This window comes from Meleagris gallopavo, chromosome 8 (assembly GCF_000146605.3).
Source record: "Meleagris gallopavo isolate NT-WF06-2002-E0010 breed Aviagen turkey brand Nicholas breeding stock chromosome 8, Turkey_5.1, whole genome shotgun sequence".
Lineage (NCBI taxonomy): Eukaryota > Metazoa > Chordata > Aves > Galliformes > Phasianidae > Meleagris > Meleagris gallopavo.
The window spans coordinates 11,587,410-11,594,307 of record NC_015018.2 but is presented as its reverse complement, the minus strand read 5'-3'; the positions used below and the strand labels follow the sequence as shown (position 1 = coordinate 11,594,307).

Sequence of the window (6,898 nt, the reverse complement as noted above, 5' to 3'; positions counted from 1 at the left end):
AGAAAAAACAATAACCCCCACCCACCAAATGAGTTACATTTGTGCATTATTTGGTTGTATACTACGAATTATGGTGGGATTGTGATTAGTGCCCTGTCTGTTAACCCAATTGAGCCTGAGTGTGGGTGAGTTGCAGGGTTTTCTTCCAGAGCATGAGCGCTGGAGAACCAGAGGGCATTTTGTTAGGAACTGAACAGCTAGACTGAGTAGTGTGCCACACAAGCAGGCCTGCCTATACAGGAACTAACTGCATGCATACTCTTTTATGATGAAGCAGAACAGATCCTTTCAGGCCAGATCAGTGATCAAATGTGCACCGGCTCTCGTGTCTTTTTTCCTACAATAGCTATTAAAACCAGGCAATTAAATGTCTGTTGGCACAGTCTTTGCTCCTGTGCTTTGGGACTTCCTGAGCCAGGGCTGCAGCTCTGTAGTTAATAACCCTTTAAGGATTTTATTTTTTTTTTAATGTGGTTTTCTAATCGTTTTTGAACTCATTTCTTCTTTTGAATTAGAACATCCCATGGCTGTGAATTTGTATCTCCTGTGTGAAAATTTTGTTTTAACTGTTATCTCAGATAATTTTATCCAAAATTCCCTGTTTCTGATAGGGAAGCACTCTAGAAGCAATGAGTACTTCCTCTCTTCTTCATGTCATTTATTAAGTTACAGGCCATGACATCACATTAGTGATCTCTTTTTCCAGGAAGGGAAGGCCCAGTGTACAGAGCCTCTTTTCTTTCACTGGTCCAATTTTTTCAATTCTGCTTCACCTTTTCAGAGTCTGTGAATGCAAAATTAATCAGTAATGGAGTGATAAAGGCCATATAATGATATTTTCTCTTCGGTTTGTTGTCCTGAATTCCAAATCTTACACTTGCCTCTTTTTTTAAAAAATAATTATGGTTACTCAGTAAATTATGCAAAACAACTTATTCCTGACAAATACTAGCAAATAAAAACCTCCTATTGAATATGCACAATTTGGGGAATCTTTGCAGTTGTGTGTAATTTGTGTTTACCACTGCTGAATTACAGGAACCAACATTTCAGCCCATCACTAAGCATCAAGTTGCTGGCTGGCTCTGTGCAGCCTGGGTTGCAGCTCCAACACCTCCCAGCAGGATGGGCCTGCTCAGTCCCAGCCCTGGAGAGTGTCCCAGTAAACACTGACTGAGGTAGGTGTTTCCTGATATGTTCTGTTATTAAAGCTTTTCCTAAAGTTTGTTAAAGCATTGTGAGAGGCTTTGTTCAAATGAAGTTTTGCAGTTCTGGTGGGTTGTATCAAGGCCTGTGTGCTTGTTTTTTACCTGAAGAGGTGAGGATGGGGAGGACGGAGAGGATGAGTGATGTCATTGCTTCCAGTAAGAACAAATTGCTCTGTGAGCAGGTGTGGGTCTTACAGCTGGTGCTGCTGAGGTGATAGTTTGCAAATAGTATCCCTTAGTTCAGGAGGTGAATGCTAGAGAAAAGCAAGACTGAGTGTAGTGTTCCCTTTGTTCGGGACCCCAAACAAACCACATGCTACAAGCTTCTCAGGAATGAGGATTCTGTAGATCCTTCTAGGTAGGTGTTCCACTTCTGAGTGGCAAGACCTGACTGTCAGCTTTCAGTGAATGGTGTTTTGGTCTCTAAGGCTCCTTTGTTGTCAGTGTCTCCTGTGTGCATCTTCTGGAGAGGGATGAAGACAAAAGAGGGCTTACCTTGTGTACCTGCTGATGCATTGGAAGGCCAAGATGCGGCTGGGTATACGGTGTGTTTTGGCTGACTTAATAATTGTAATCTTTGTGCATTGTTTGTTTTTCAGTAAACAACAATGAAACATTTTTACTTCAAAGTATGGATGTTATGTGAAATCCCTGTGATGAATTCCCTATTATTTTTCCTAAAGCAGGAACTTCTTAGTTCCTCTGTTATGAGTATTGTCTTTTGACTTCGTTCACATATAACAGGAAGGCAAATCACTTGGGAATTAAGAGTAAAGGAAAAGTAGTTTGATAATTTATGTTGCTACTATATTGTTTGTGTTAATCTATTTTTGTTTTCAATACGAAAAAGTTACTTCTGAGGGATAACATGGAAAATGTGGTAGCAGGGACTTGGCATTTTGCTGTTTGTCTGCTGAGCGTTTTCTCTGGTATCAGTGGAGCACTGAACTTGGCATGCTGGAATTAGGAGAGTTCCTGGTTCTGGTGGAAGGAGGTATTACAGTTAGCTTGGCTTTGTGGCTATAGTTGCATATGGGAACAGAGATCTTGGCAGTTTTTATACTGAAGAACAGTGCGTTTTGTGCTTAAAACAATAATTTACTACTAATTTACTGTCTTCTATGGGGTTCAGCTAGGAGCGTGTCTTTCATCATCAGATGGAAGTTGCTTTTTTTGGAGCGTCAAATCTGTATGGTTCCTTGTCCAGTCTCTCCCTTGCACACGCATGCACATGTATATGTTTTGACTCTGATGCAAACTGAATGAGGAGAGCTCTCAAATCTTCCTAGCCATCAGGTTTGCTATGCAATGCATGTCATGTCACTATGTAACAGTGCTCCAAATGTCTGAGATGCACCATATTTGTAGGAGCCTAGAACAGTGTGCTCATCAGTCGACTAGAAATTCTTTCTTTCTAAATGAAGAGGATCCCTCGTGTTAGAGGCCATATACCTAAACTACAAAGTTAGCGTAATGACAACCTCATTTTAATGTATTGCAAGAAAACCACACCACTTCTTGTTTTTTTTTTTTTTTGCATTATTTTAATACAGCATTAAAATGCTAGAATACTAGAGGAAAGCTGTATACTATCCAGCAAATAAGGCACATGTCGGAATGCCATTTTATGGACAATCCACAACAGAGGTTTTACAGTCTCTTTAGCAACACAGTCGCTCAGTAAGCTAGCTGTCATCTTGATTGCTGAAGCAGAACTGGTACCTCCGAGGCTGTTGTCCATAGGTTCTGTTTTTGTTTTAGCTGTACAAGTTTCTTAACAGTTACAGAAAATGAAATTGTACAAATAGCCAACTGAATCTGACAAGGTCAGTGGGCACAGCTAAACAAATGTAATAGTAATTAGGTTAATTTTTTTAAAGCTGAAGAAATTCATAAGATACAGTGTTAGTTTTAGCACTAGTACACAATGCAGTGAGTGCTGTACTAAACAATCTTTTAAAGGAAACAAGAATCCAGTACAGGGTTGGGCAGACCTCCCATTTTAGAATGGTAAAATATCAAACTAAAAACCCAATCCTTCATAATATAATCAAACTACATGAAATGTAAAGTGTAAAAATGCTTCAAATACGTGCACATGCATATTCTATATTGCTATGAGTTCTAATTAAAATAAACATAAATCCTTACAATCATCTACTTCAATGCATTTCTCTTACATCCTTTGATTAATATTATTGCTGTAGCCAGTACTGCATAGCTGAGCTCAGAGTCTGCAAAGATTTGTGAAAGTTGAGTTGTCAGTTGGCGTCCCAACCAACTCGTTTCCCCTCTCACCATGAAAAAGGACAAGATCTACCATTTGAAACTCGACGCTTGTGCTTCAGAGTCTCTGAAAGCTGAGTCTCTCTGGTGCTTTCAGCATCTTCTGTCTCTCACAAGGTCATAAAGTGACACTATACTGTTATTTGCTCTCACTTGCTATACATCTAGTGATAGCTTTTTCTAGCAATCCTTCCCCAAATACACATAAATAAAATGTATAAGCATTTTCATATAAGTCAAAGCACTTGAATAATATATTGGTTACTTAATACTGATATTATCATCCAAGGATAACAAAAACAATATGGCTTAAAGAATTGCAAGTTTTTTTTGTCAGAATTATGTACCAACTTTCATATAATATTTTATGTAGACAATATTTCCTTCTTAATGTAGTTCTGTTGCATACTTTATACAGACAAAAGCATTGTAAAAAAAAAAAAAAAGAAAAAAGAAAAAGTAAATTACTTCCATAAATATTTTCTTGAGGATACGTCCCTAGTTCTGCAAAATACTTAAGAAAACTTTTACCTCTGTTAGTATCCTAGTTGAGAGGAAGGCCCTTCTGAAAGCTTCCAAGTTGTAAAAACTTTTTCCCAAAGAACAAACAATACTTTTTCTAAAAAGGCCCTCAAATATATACAAAAAAGTTACTGCAAAGAGTTTCCAGATAAGATAACGATTCAGTATTACAAGAAATATTTGTAACCATTCAAAAATTTTAACATCTAGAAAGGTTTCCAAAATACACACATAGTATTAAAAAAAAAATTGAAAGAAATTCTATGTCAAGTATAACTCAAGATAAATACACATCTGCAAGTAAAACTGTAAAATACTTCATACAGGGTAAACATTTATATCAATCATCTATAGCTAGTAACTGCACACGATTGTCCCTTTGAAATTCATCCTAGAAACACAAACCATCATCCCTATGTCTAAGATCTTGATCAGCCCTCTGAGCACTTCAGCAAAATAGCAACATTAATGGACAGCAGTGGTTTTGTGGATAGGAAGGAGATGTGATGAAGCCTGATCAGGAGTAGAGTGATATCTTAGAGGATGATTTTGTATGGGGATAGTTCCATCACATTTTGAAATGTTGGCAAAGGCAAATGGAAAATGTACGTCAGTTCACTTAAATCATAAACATGTGTTTTTGAAATCATTGCAATCTATTCAGTGGATAACTCTTAGCATCCACACTAGAGAAAAAAATGGTACTCCATTTGACTGCAGGACATAGAGAACTAATTATGAATACTGACATTTCCAAAAGCTTCTTAATATTTTAAAAGTATTTCTATTTGGGAAATAATGGCTAGATCTTGTCAGGTTTGCAACCCATGTTTAATCTAAATTTCATGTTATACAAAAGGTAAAATATAGAGAGCACTTCTTGATAAAAGGCTTCTTTCAGACATCCATTAATTCACATTTTTAGTTTACAAATTGTGTCCCATATAATGGGGAATTTAAAATACACTTATTTTCAGAAATAATATATACTCTTGTGTATTTATTTGAAATTAAGAGGCAACTTTAAGGCAGAAAGGCCTCAATTTTTTCTTGTGTGGCATCATTTTATGCCAGCCATAGCAGCAACAGAAACTGGCTAAAAGGGGGCCATCCTTTAAGCTACAGGGATTTCTTTCATTGTCGTGAGAGGAAGTATTTGTAACAACTTCAAAGGAGCTGCATCAAGTTAAAACAGCTAAAAGCCCATACTATTTATTTTGGATTCCCAATAATTTTCTCCAGTGCAGGGCCAATGCCAAAGACAAATTTCATGTGAAATGTTCAGACCAATTAAAGAAACAATATGAGATATATTTTTCAAGAAACAAATGAACCAAAAAAAGCCTGAAGGAGGAAGAAAATGTGAGAAAATCATCCCCAAAAAACTGCTGCGTGCTGAATGGACCTACGGATCTGTAGGTAGGCAGATAATAGCAAGCATCTGATGAGGTTTAAAACCAGGCTTGACAGATAAAGGCAGAGAGATAAATTTATTTCAGGTACGTCCCTGAGAATACTCTATTTAGGGAGACCTGCACTGATTTAAATTTCTTTACTGGAACAGCTTTGTTTCTGATAGCTGCTTAAAAATCCCTTTGAGGAATACTAGCTAATGGACTAAATGTAGAGCTATTTAAAGAGAACATCAAAAAGTATTCCTAAAAATACAAGTGGTAAATAAACTCATCCTCTTCCCAGTCAAAGTATGACTTTTAGGGTTGTATTTTTTCAGTTTAGAAGGAGTTTAGCCTATGGGTGAATTTACCTTTTTTTTTAATAAAAATAAAATTATCTTATAGTCAATTTGTTTTCTATGTTTTTGAAGTGAAATGAATATTCAGAAGTTTTCTTTCTGTGCCAATGACCACAAGATATTTTGTGGTTCTTAGAGCCATATATTCTTCCAGCAAGTCACCAAGCATACCAAAAAGTATGGAGCAGATGCCTACCGCTGGATGCTACAGTCCTATGAGCAAATCTTGGCAGAAGGGATGGAGGAACCTCATTCATGCTTCTTCAGCCAGCAGCTTGCTAGAGAGAGGCCCTGAACAGGACAAGAAAAACAGGGTTGCCCTGCATTCTAGGGGAAGTTTGAGTTGAGCCCAGCAGACACAAGGACAGGGTGTCCTGTCTGGGTTCCCAGTGCTCTCCTGTCCCACCCCATGCCTCTCAGCTCCAGCAGAGACAGTGAGATCAGCACGCTGTTTCCAGCCCCAGGGGAGGCTGCAGTCCAAGTTAGGCAGGACAAAGTAGGGCAGTATCTGGCTTCTAGCTTCTCCCCAGTATTTTTTTTATCTGTTCTTCCCCAGCATAAGTGTAGGGGAAAATCAATTTTCCTCTTAGATATTTTAGATATGCTTAATATTTCTTACATACTTTGTCTGCTACCTGGAAAAATGTGATATAAGTATTGAACTCTTTTAACTCTACTTTTAGGAAGTGTTACTCTACATGGAGACTTGTTAAGTATGCTGAAGTTGATCACGTATATTTTTAGGAACTTTATTTTAAAATAAAACCTAAAAGCACCACCATGAAACATTGAATCTGGATAAACAGTTTTTAAGAGAACACTGTCATGAGAATAGCAGTGATTGCATATAATGGCATTAGCAGTGGGCCTTTGTTCAGTATCTGCTGGTATGCTCTATATTGATGTAGCTATACCATAGGATGTGCTATTCTACTGATTTAGTGGTTATCAAAATACAGGAATTATTTAGAAACAAAATGCTTGGTAGCAATGTTAGAGTTTCAGGGAGAAAAATAATTCTCTGATTTTCACCTGATGGTGTTCATCTACTTGTTCTTTAGTTGGATATGAAACACCACGGATATTTCTGTTCATGTTCTGTTAAGTGCTCAAAAAAGGGGAAAAAAAA

The 6,898-nt window shown here is 37.4% G+C and overlaps 1 long non-coding RNA gene across 1 annotated transcript in view; it reads left to right on the top strand.

Moving 5' to 3' along the window:
- Positions 1 to 6,898, top strand: part of LOC116216174 — a 16,943-nt gene that overhangs the window by 5,123 nt on the left and 4,922 nt on the right. The window contains exon 2 of the long non-coding RNA XR_794287.3: positions 1,039 to 1,178. This is a non-coding gene — a long non-coding RNA (uncharacterized LOC116216174). The remainder of the gene's footprint in view (positions 1 to 1,038; positions 1,179 to 6,898) is intronic.